Genomic DNA, 11053 nt, shown 5'->3' with positions numbered 1-11053 from the left:
AAAAATATTAGGGTTGGGGTTTAGGGCATGTTTAGGGTTTTGATCTTGAGGTAATTTTTTTCTTTTTTTCGAATTTGTTATTAGAATTAGATTTTTCTTTTTTTATCATATTAGTTGTTGTGTTATCTTTTGATTTTACGATGAAATATTTAAACTGCAAATTGATTTATAACCAAAATATACATTGTATTAATTCATAAATTATACATTTTACATAGACTTTTACCCTAACAAAATTAAAATTTTAAAGCTTAGGGTTTATGTTTTAGGGTTTGAAAATATGTTTAGGGTTTAGGGTTTTTTTTGTTTTAAATACAAAATATAATTAATGATAGGTACTTTATAAATATAATTGTAAAATGAATTTTTTAATAATGATATAAGGTTTATGTTTAGAGGTTTAAGCCCTATAATTATATATATATATATATATATATTATTTTTTTTTGTTTTCAAAGTTGAGATTAGATTTTAAAATGATTAAATTTTGAGTTTAAGTTTAAGATTAAAATTTGATGAGTGTCATACATATATATATATATATATTTTGTGTTGATTTTTTAGCTAAGTTTAATTAGTTTTATTATGTATTATGGTCTTTTTCGAGCCTTTTTGTGTTCTATAGTATTTACTCAGGTCATGGGGGCTAAAATGCATAATCAAGAGTTATGGAGCAAAATCATGTATTATTCTGCACAAAATGAACGTTCTAGGCAAAAAGCCGAAGAGGAACAAAATGCAGGGACCAAATATACAAATTAAGAAAAGATGGATCACTGAATCACGAAGAAGTCGAAGCGCTCAACCTCTTCTCCGACTTGCTTGATCCGGTGTTCTAGACCCAACCATCGATCCTCCGGTCCGAGCTGAGCAAAGAGACCACTTGGAGAAGACGAGCTGCTCGACCCAGCACCCTCGAAGCTCAAATCGACCGCTTGGACTCGAACCGGTACGCTCGTCTCAGTGCTCTTAGTCCCAGATTTCAAATTCAAACCCAAAAAAACCCCAAATCAAAAAACCCTAAAAAAGAATTAAGAAGAAAAAGTGAACGATGAAGATTGGATGTTTTGTTCGATGGAAGCCATGGCAAACACGATGGAGGAGATATGGAGATGAAGAGACTATGACTTTGTGAGAGAAAGGTGGAGAAAGAGACTCAAGTTAACGATTCTGAGAAATAATACAAAGCCATCTCAAATTGAGAAGTGTTTTGGTGGCAAATTTCTTTTTTTTGGGTAAGTGTTGGCGCCTACACTTAAAAAATTAACATGACTATTTTTTTTATGTTCCCGCGATGATAATATAGCGTTTTAAATCTACAAACGCTATATAAAAAACAAGTTTTAGTATACAATAGCAGAATTGTCAAAAACGCTATAATATGATGCTATTAATACACAGATTTCCTGTAGTGATGGAATCTACTCATACATGGGATGTTACAAGTTTACCACAAGGAAAGAAGGCAGTGGGGTGTAAGCTTCTTTATTCTCTGAAGTTTAACGCTAATGGAACACTTGACAGAAGAAAAGTGAGACTTGTCGCAAAGGGATATACACAGAAGGAGGGATTAGATTTCAATGAGACGTTTTCTCCTGTCGCCAAGATGGTCACTATCAAGTTGTTGCTCAAAATCTCTGCTTCTAAGAGATGGGTTTTGCATCAACTTGATATCTCTAATGCATTTCTCAACGGTGAACTTGAAGAAGAAATATACATGAAGTTCCCTGAGGGATATGCAGATAGACTAACTAGACAGGGGGACACTATCCCTCAAAATGCAGCTTTGCGACTTCGACGCTCTATATACGGTCTGAAACAAGCTTCTAGACAGTGGTTCAGGAAGTTCTCTGAATCGTTGCTTATGATGGGATTTCAGAAGTGTCATGGAGATCATACATTGTTTGTCAAGAGTTGTCATGATGAGTTTGTGGTTGTACTCGTATATGTCGACGATATTATCATTGCTAGTACAAGCACAGATGAAGCATTACGTTTGACGAATGATCTCAAGAAGTGTTTCAAATTGCGTGATCTTGGAGTTTTGAAATATTTCTTGGGATTAGAGATTGCTCGAAAGTCTGACGGGATTTCTTTATGTCAACGGAAGTACGCATTGGATCTTTTGACATCTGAAGGTATGTTGAATTGCCGGACTTCTTCTGTCCCTATGGTACCGAATTTGAAGCTTTCCAAAACAGAGGGGGAGCTTCTTGATACACCAGAACGGTACCGTAGACTTGTAGGACGCCTGATGTATCTTACTATCACTCGCCCTGATATTACCTTTGCGGTAAAGAAACTCTGCCAGTACTCATCAGCTCCACGGCTTCCTCATCTTCATGCTGTATATAAAGTTCTTGAATATATACATGGAACGGTTGGTCGTGGTCTCTTTTACTCTGCTGAAGCTGATCTCACTCTCAAAGGATTTGCGGATGCAGATTGGGCTTCTTGTCAAGATAGTCGACGTTCTACTACTGGTTTTACTATGTTCGTTGGTTCTTCTTTGATCTCATGGCGGTCTAAGAAGCAACCAACTGTCTCACGGTCATCTGCAGAGGCTGAATACAGAGCATTGGCGTTAGCGACTTGTGAGATGATGTGGTTATGCCAATTACTTCGTGATTTACGCATTCATCATCTCCCAACTCCGGTGCTCTACTCCGACAGTACAGCTGCACTCTACATTGCTATTAATCCAGTCTTTCACGAACGCACGAAGCATATTGAGCTCGACTGTCATACGGTTCGTGAGAAGCTTGATAAAGGTCTTCTTCGCACACTACATGTTCGAACAGTGGACCAAGTAGCAGACATACTTACTAAACCATTGTTCCCTCATCAATTTCGGCATCTTATGTCCAAGATGAGCTTGATTGACATACATAGCTCATCTTGAGGGGGACTACTGGAGCTATACCGGTTTCCTTTCGCCGGTTTACTAATTTATTAAGATTAGGTTTATTATGGTTTAGTAATATCAATTGTATATATAGATTTTGTACAGTTGACCGTTGAGTCTAATGAGAAAATCATCTTCTCCAACAAACTCTTTCTCTCTTATCTTCTTCTTTCTCTCTCAAACTCTGAATCGTAATAATCACTTTTTACGGTGAAGAAGATGAAACTATTGTTTTTTTGTTTGAAATAGCATCTCTTTAGGTGGTATTTTTTCCATTAAATTTTGACTGTAAATCAAATTTCAAATAATTTCAAATAATTCTTGATATATATTGTTAGTGAAATCCTTATTTTCCAATAAGGGGGAATTTTATAGTTTTTGTATAAATGACTAATCCAATAACATTGGATTTGTAAGAATCAATACTATATTAAAAGGTAAATAAGTTTCATAGATAGAGTGTCCACGTCGATTAATTAAATTAGCCAATCAAGAGCTTCGAAATCGCCATGTCATTCCATGTTTACTCGAAGCAGATTTTTTTCGTGGGCCAATTCACGGAAACGTCTTATATTAGAAAGTTAGGGCCCATTTTAACCAGACCAAGTCTCCTTACCAAACTGCAACTAAAAGTCAGTCTTTTGCTCTACCTATGATTATCGTTTCTGATTTCTGCAATTCACAGTTTCTCTGTATTTATCACTCATCCATTCACATTCATTCAATTACGATATTGACTCCAATCTTCATAAGGATGCTATCCTTTCACCTCCCTTCGTTCTCCTCTTATATAAACCCTTCATTGAAGCTCACATTCAACCATATTCTACAACCTCTGTTCAACTATATTAATCCATGGCCATGAAATCGGTTCAGAACTCTGGCAAGTCTCGGTAAGACTGGATTTTCTTACACCCTTTACTTTTTCATCTTAGATAGTTAATTTATTCTATGACCCTAAATTATCCAGAGTCGGAGCAAACGAAGCGCTGAACGAGATTAGGGAAAGAATATCAGACTATAAATCTGAGAATATGAAACATGACGAAAACATATTGAATGTATTTGTATTTTATTCTTGGATCTGATATGATTTATTGTGCCTCTTCATTAGCAGATATTTGGCAGATAACAAAGCCATCGAGCTGGATCCTACACATAGCCAAGGCCGTCTCTATATGGCGTTATGTTAACGGGTTTTCGCCTGTCTTCTGTTAAAACTTTTTCTGGGGAGATTGTTTGGGTACATGGATAGATTTTCTAATCCTTTCACTTATTTCCCCTTGCATTCTATGGCAGAATCTCAAGTTTGATGAATAGTTCAAGCTGATGTCATGGCTGGACTTAAGGGCAAGTTGGAACGACTCTTATAGCTCTTGGAGTAGGTGCTAGGGCGAACACTCCGCTAAGAGGAACCAAGAAGCTACTGTGTACCCCAAGGTTTTCCTCCTTTCTCTCTGGCACCAACTTTAGGTTTCAGATTAATTCGGAAGATTTTGAGTGTGTTTCTCAGTTTCTCTTCTCTGTTAATGATGTCTATCTGGAGAATTGCTTTGGAAATTAATAATACGTGCAGGTCATGCTGGTAAGTTGGTCGCTTTGGTTCATATGAATAATCTTCACTCAGTAATGTATATGTTCCCAAAGAGAGGGTGACAATCTTCATCAAAGTTATGGAATCATTGAGTTCCTTAGTGAGGAAGACGCTGACTATGTAAGTCTTTTTCTTTTCCAAGAGTTTTAACTTCTTTCTCTACACAATAGTAAATGTTTCTTTCCATGTGCAGACAATTAAGGTTCTTAACATGATTAAGCTCCATGGAAAGTCTATACGTGTTAACAAGGTATCATTTTTGTTTCTATAAGCATCCTCTGTTTTGTTTACCGAGAAATTTCCTAGACTTTTTATAAGTTCTGAATTTGGCCCATCGTAGGAGTTTGCTAACACTTTGTTTCCTGGTTGAAATTGTAGTAGGCGTCTCAAGATAAGAAGATCATCGATGTTGGTGCTAACCTTTGGAAACAGTTGAAACCATGGTTGATGTTTACGCTTCTGCCAAATGATGTACATTAGAAGATCTTCATAAGAGAAATAGAACAAAATGGGTGTGGATTCTGAGCTCTACGAATCGGAATCGGGTTGTTCGTGATAAGTCTGAAATCAACAAGAAGCGTAGAGACAGCTGTCGGAGTTGGTCATGTTAATTTATTTTGATGCCAAGGCCAATAGTTGCGTATTTTAACAGAGGTCAGCAAGTGATCACTCGACAGCATTGATAAGTACTCAGATGGGCAGTTAGTGGGTCTCGGAAGGAGAGGAATTAAATGAAGCCCAAGACATATATTTTCTACTTTCTCTTTATATGTTGCAGTTGTTCTTTGTAAACATTTGATCGAAAAACGATCATAAACATATTTGGGTAAATCCCTAACTTCTTTTCTCTCTATCTTCTTCTTCTCCCTAAACTCTTCGTCGATTCTCCCCCTATTTCTGTCACACAGATAAGATCAACCTCTGATCTTATCATTGGTATCAGAGCTCAAGTTCCTCTCGACCTTGAGAGTCTTAATTTAAAAAAAAAAAAAAAAAAAAAAAAAAAAAAAAAAATGCCTTTCAGTGATGAGTTCGAGAAGTTACTGCAATCATGGAAACAGATGGATGTGGATCGAAAGCTTCGTGAGGAGCTTCGAATGGACAGTCAGAGACTGCATGAGGAGTTCCGTGAGGAGTATCGGAAGCGGCGGAAGCGGCCGTATGGTGAATCTCATCCTTATAACGCTTTCATCCCTAAAAGGTTTGAAGATCTCAAGCCCAACGGAGGTATCAGGTTCAGAAGGATTCCGATCAAGCTAACCTACCACAAGGCTAGGCTTAAGAGACGGAAAAGATGGCTGATGAGGGAAAACAGTGATCCATCGGTTACACAAAAACCAGAGATATCAACAAGCTGTCTGCGATTGGGTGTGAAGAGTGTGGGAATGAAGAAACAATACCATCAGAAGAAGAGAACTGCTCAGGTGAAGCTTGCTCAAGCTTGTAAGAGCTGGGGAATGTTCCTAGACTCTCCAAGTTTTAGAGACCCAAAAAGCTGTACGAAGATCTGTGTGGTTAAAAGGCAGATAGTAGATACAGGAGTGAAGCGAGAGACTTATCTCTTCCGGTATGAGTTTACTTCTCTTGATCCTAAGGATATAGATTGTCGTGTGGATATGTGGATAGGAGACCATTTTCTTTTCGCTGAGGAGGTTACAGCACTAGAACATGATGATCTTGATGCCGCGATGGAGTCTTTACAGGAGGTAACGTCAATGGAGACGAGCAAGTATAAGAATCGGATTAAACTCTCTCATGTTCATCAAAAGTGGGGCAAACGAGGGTTTCATAAGGTTCGGTTCAAGGATATACTTCACCAAGGAAGTAAAATGACAGCTGAGAAGGTTACACAAGGTGGAGAACCTTTCAAGATGGGAAAGTCAGAGTCGCTTCACAGAAGAGGATCCAAATACACAAGGCCTGGTACTGTCAGATGTTACAAGGTCAGGAAGCGCAAAAGGGGTTTTGATTTTCAGTTTAAGTATAGTGGTGATGACAGTAGCCTGTGTTTGTCTATGTTGTTTGGGAATTGTGAAGAAGTTTCAGAAGATGCTGGCGGTAAGGAGACAAAACTCAAGCATTCATTGAACTGTGGTGAGGAATTGGATCCGTCTCTGGAGATACATGACTGGGATCCAGGTCAAGCTGAGTCTGCCAAGAGACTGCTAGAGCTTCTCAAAAGCTCTCACTCAGAGAAAATTTTGGTTAATGGCGCAGAGGCAGTAACTATGGAGCAAGAACATGATTCAGTTAGTTCCTTTAGTGAGTTGGCGTTTGAAATTTGTGTGGCGGATACAGGATGGCAACGTGGAAGTGGAACTGACAATTTCAGCTTCTCTACGTGTGTGAAGAAACAGACTTGGAGGCTAGTGAAGAATTTTTGTGGGAGACAAGTCTCTGAGATTTTTTTGGCTGTTCAAGTTTGGGAGCCTGGTGGAGATTCTGATAAACAGGTTCAGTATATGAAGAAGCTTCCAGAACCTTTATGGAGTTTCGTTGGTGATAGCTTAACGGAGATGAAAGTTATACGAGGTGCAGTGGCTCCCTTCCTCAATGGAGAAAGTGTGATCACATTTTCAGTTTTTGGCTTCTTGGGCCTTGAGGACAAGGCTGTTCTTCTACCGGGCAGAAAGATGATCTATGACCAGAAGATGATAAAGCGACAACACAGTTACAAGAGCACTCTGTTGCTACCTTCAGTCGTTACATATGTAACATCTCAGTCACCAAGACCACCGGAGCTGAGTCTGTTCATAGTGAGGTATAGGCGTTGGAGGTCAATCAAGCCAGAAGTCGGAGAAGTGCAGAACGCAACTCGAGCTACATCAAGTTCAAACGACATGACCTGGTCACAAGTGTACGAGGTTATTTACAGCATCATTTCGGTGGAAGTGCTTGTTGCATCATACAAAGGTGTGGGTGAGGAGTTTGTCACTGATTTTGCCTGCTGGGTAATGAGGAAAGCAATTTGTGATGCGGTTGTGAAGCTTTTGTATCTATGTCCGCAGAGGAATGAAGAATCTGAGCCTGTGAATTGTCCTGAATGGGATCCTGGTGGGGTTAGCCTCGAGAAGGTTCAGATAGTCATTTTAAACATAAGTTGCGGCTTGCTTAAGATGGAACAGGGTATGGAAACGAGTTTTGCTAACTCGTGGCTGGAGTTGTTTACGAGAAAAGGAGTTACGGACGTTACGTCAGAGATGTTATGCGATGCAAAAATTATCGCGACGGTACTACTACACATCAACAATCTGGTTAATGTCGGCAGAAGGGTTGGAACAAGCTGTTTAGTAGCTATTGGATTGATGTTCCATCTCCCAAGACCGCCAGAACTCTTTTCAGACAAATTAGAATGCTGGTTTTGGTACGTGATGGGTTGGTTGTTGCATTTTGGCCTTAATGAGAACCTGATGATGAAGAAATGGCCAGGAGCTGTAATACGAGTTGAAAAGTACAGTTGCAGGTTGCAGGAGTTTCTTATTGATGGCAATTGTTCTCAAAAGATGAGTGGATCTGCAACTAACACAAAATCTCAGCTCAACCTTGTGGACAAGGTTGTTTCAACCGGGGAGTATTGATAAGTACTCAGATGGGCAGTTAGTGGGTCTCGGAAGGAGAGGAATTAAATGAAGCCCAAGACATATATTTTCTACTTTCTCTTTATATGTTGCAGTTGTTCTTTGTAAACATTTGATCGAAAAACGATCATAAACATATTTGGGTAAATCCCTAACTTCTTTTCTCTCTATCTTCTTCTTCTCCCTAAACTCTTCGTCGATTCTCCCCCTATTTCTGTCACACAGATAAGATCAACCTCTGATCTTATCAAGCAACTACTACGTTGAGAGAGTAGCACGAGGATGGTAGTAGCGAAAAGACAAGTTCTTTTGGTGTAAGAAAAGAGTAGTATAAAAAAAAAAAAAGAGAAGTAGTATAAGCCAAGGTAGTAAAGAAAACAGTAAAAGCTGATGAAGAGACATCAGGAAAGAAATATCACAAGTTTATTAAACTATCCTCTCTCACTCTCGATACGCCAGAGGTAATAAAGCTATAAGTTCATGTCATTTTTTTTTTTGTTTATTTTCGGGTAGGGAGGTTCATGAAATAACACTACATTTTTCTGTACATCAGATACCAGCTGTGAACGAGTGTTTTGTGGAGATGTTAGCAGCAAGAGTCATCGTAGAATCTGTTATCAGCGGATGATAGCAAAACTTGGTCTGATTTCAAATAAGTTATATGAAAAAGGATCTATACCAAAGGTAAACTTTTACAAAACTCACACCCTTTTGTCTCCCAACTACCTTCACTTCCAATCATTGGCTTTAAAGCAAATATTTGGTTTCCGTCTGTTTTTAGGCGGATGAATGCTTTAATCTGACCAACGTTGATTCTCCACCCTACTATCTCTTGCTCATTAACTTTTCTTTGTTTGGGTAGCTATGAAAGCTTAGTATAGATAAATATATAAAAAAGTGACACTGAGGAAATTGTATAATTTTCTGGGAATAAATTATTGTCAAACTTATAAGATATTGTTAATATTATGTTGCAGAATGTGTCACAGATTGCTTCGATTTGTTATGATGTGTTATTGTAAAAGTATCCAGCCAAAGTGAGGAAGAGCCCTCACCTTTGATTGCCACTGAACTTGGAGATCTGCTGCAACCATAAAAGCTGGACTTAGTCCACCGTTTGGTCTGGTTTTTTGCCTGCTTTGACCTTTGTAGATGCTGCTGCTGCAACTACTCCGGTGACGAACATGCCTGGTGCTGTCAGCAAAACTCTGAAACCATGTCCTATGCTGACCAAAAGTGTTCCAGTAAACACCACATGAGTGAGTGATTAGTAGCATTGTTGTTTCCTGTTTTTGGTTATCTTCACCACAGGAAAAAACTAAATTTTCTGCAAGTTGAATTTTTAATGTTTCTGATGAATCTCTTGCCTCTTCTTTGGTAAAAAATATTTTGGCAATTGTTTTTAATTAATTAGTCCTACTTTTTGCTCTACATTGTTGGGATCTGGTGGTGTTTCAGTCAAGAAACCCACCCAACCTTTAGTCTTTTCTGTGACAAGCCAATGACTCCTGGAAAATGCTATATGGTTGCACAGAGGCTTGGTGACTACCTGATTGAATCAGGGCTCTGAAACTCAAGTTGCTGCTATGTTCATGACATCAATATTGTCTTCATATTGAGAGGAAAACTATTTATATTATGAAATGTGATTGATCATTTTAATATTCAAACTATGTCTTACCTTCTATCATGCTATGGATCTCGGGATTGTATGATTCTAAAGCAGACTGGTATTGTTTTCATTTGTGTTAAGTTGAAAATATAAATAGTTGAGTTCTCGAGATTTGATTTCTATGGTGTGTGAAAAAAAAATCTTTCTGTGAATCCCAATGTATAACTGATTCACATAGACACTAAGACACATCTAATTACATTACAACTAACAAGTACTCTCTGTACATCAATTCCATTGAAGAAAGAAAAAAGAATCTTAATTGTACCAATTCCTAGACAAAACTCTTGAAAAGATATCTTACCTTTTTCCTACTATTGTTACATACTTATATTCATGCTGAAAATATGTCAAAATAAACAAAAATGATATGCACTGAAATAAATTAGATAATTAAAATCAAAATGTTTAACTTAATAAAAAATTTAGAACATTAGTTAGAAATTTAGTCTACAAAATTTTCCAAATTGGTAAATTTAGATAATTTTTTTACCCAAGTAATTTATAATCAGAGAACCCTAAATTTCAAAACTACTAATTAAATTTTTATAAAAATTAAATTATAAATAAAATTAATAAGAAAAAAATTATAAGTCACAATCCGCGCGTAGCGCGGACAATAGATCTAGTTTTTATAAATACTCAATTCAATAAGAGGAGATTTAAACAAAAACTGAAATTATACCAAATCCCTATTCCAATAAGGCCCTCTTAGTTTTGGAGATTCGAACCGGGTAAACATGTATGCTAAATTATTCATTACAAGTTGAACTGAGAAATATTTTCTTAAGATTGGCCCCTAAATAATTTATTTCTTATTGGCCATGTATGAGACGTTCTTGAACCTCATCAGAGATTTAGCAGATAAACATATATATCACATAAACTCATATATTATTATAGTATTTTTATGTAGCTTATAGTTTCCTGCGAAAATAGAATACATTATTTGTATGAATTCCAATGTAATGCTAAAACGGGTGGTATATCAAGGTTTCTTGAAAAATATATTCCATCAAGTTTTGATGTCCATATACGTATCTCACCACATTTAGGAATAAATCTATGTCCTGCTTTATATACTTCAACATTATAAAAGTATTCCAAGTCAGGTCCTTGTCTTAACAAACAATCCCATTCTGTTAAAAAAAGCACATCATCATGGAACTCGATGACAAATGGAGTACCATTGAAGGTTAAGTTCTGGATACCCAAATCATTGTATAAGGAATAACAATGGAACTCAAGAAGTCTACCAGGATTGAGTTCGTTATGAAGTACAACACGATTTTTTTTACAAGCTT

At 37.3% G+C, this 11053-nt stretch overlaps 2 long non-coding RNA genes across 5 annotated transcripts; both read left to right on the top strand.

Annotated features, from left to right (window-relative positions):
• The first annotated feature begins 3513 nt into the window (after nucleotides 1-3513).
• On the top strand, nucleotides 3514-5172 carry LOC108836373 (uncharacterized). 4 transcript variants are annotated; one of them, XR_001947115.2, is made up of 6 exons: nucleotides 3515-3798; nucleotides 3876-4101; nucleotides 4205-4345; nucleotides 4482-4619; nucleotides 4693-4749; nucleotides 4878-5172. It is a non-coding gene; the product is annotated as an uncharacterized LOC108836373 (long non-coding RNA). The 4 variants fall into 4 exon arrangements; XR_001947113.2 differs by having other exon boundaries at nucleotides 3514-3798; nucleotides 4205-4619; XR_001947114.2 differs by having other exon boundaries at nucleotides 4023-4101; nucleotides 4205-4619.
• A 3160-nt stretch (nucleotides 5173-8332) lies between these two features.
• On the top strand, nucleotides 8333-9865 carry LOC108836374 (uncharacterized). Its single transcript, XR_001947117.2, has 3 exons — nucleotides 8333-8538; nucleotides 8631-8761; nucleotides 9055-9865. It is a non-coding gene; the product is annotated as an uncharacterized LOC108836374 (long non-coding RNA).
• The last annotated feature ends 1188 nt before the right edge of the window (nucleotides 9866-11053 follow it).

The sequence above is a fragment of the Raphanus sativus genome, chromosome 9 (assembly GCF_000801105.2).
Source record: "Raphanus sativus cultivar WK10039 chromosome 9, ASM80110v3, whole genome shotgun sequence".
In the NCBI taxonomy this organism is placed as follows: domain Eukaryota; kingdom Viridiplantae; phylum Streptophyta; class Magnoliopsida; order Brassicales; family Brassicaceae; genus Raphanus; species Raphanus sativus.
Note: the sequence above shows the minus strand (reverse complement) of the source record. Positions and strands in the feature narration are given on the sequence as shown.